This window comes from Penaeus monodon, chromosome 33 (assembly GCF_015228065.2).
Source record: "Penaeus monodon isolate SGIC_2016 chromosome 33, NSTDA_Pmon_1, whole genome shotgun sequence".
Classification (NCBI taxonomy): domain Eukaryota; kingdom Metazoa; phylum Arthropoda; class Malacostraca; order Decapoda; family Penaeidae; genus Penaeus; species Penaeus monodon.
Genome location: NC_051418.1, coordinates 30,125,157 through 30,125,496, shown reverse-complemented (window position 1 = coordinate 30,125,496; position 340 = coordinate 30,125,157). Strand labels below are relative to the sequence as shown.

At 59.4% G+C, this 340-nt stretch overlaps 1 protein-coding gene across 1 annotated transcript in view; it reads right to left on the bottom strand.

Annotated features, from left to right (window-relative positions):
- The window catches only part of LOC119594360 (protein O-linked-mannose beta-1,2-N-acetylglucosaminyltransferase 1-like), a gene marked incomplete in the record, with an annotated part of 135,567 nt that overhangs the window by 19,443 nt on the left and 115,784 nt on the right, over window positions 1-340 (bottom strand).

The following is a 340-nucleotide window of genomic DNA, read 5'->3' as shown; positions in this document are numbered from 1 at the left end:
CTTACACCCCTTCCCATGCCCCTAGAACACCCCCCCCCCACCACCCTCAGTATCCCCCTCCCCCTCAATCTCCAACACCTCACCCCCTCCAAGCCTCCAGATGTCTCCTCCATCCGCCCCCCCAGCGCCACCGTCCGGCCCTGCACGCGTGTCCCCGGCGCCAATATTCCCGTCCGAGGAGTCATATTTTATCGTCGCGAGCATTATTTCTTGTTTGTTAGGCGCCGCACAATATCCGTCCATATTTCACTACCTTTGTCGGGCGTGAAATATCTCGCTTATTTACACCTCCGCTTCTCCTCGCGGGAGGTCTTGCCCTCGCTCGATCACTCGGGCTCGC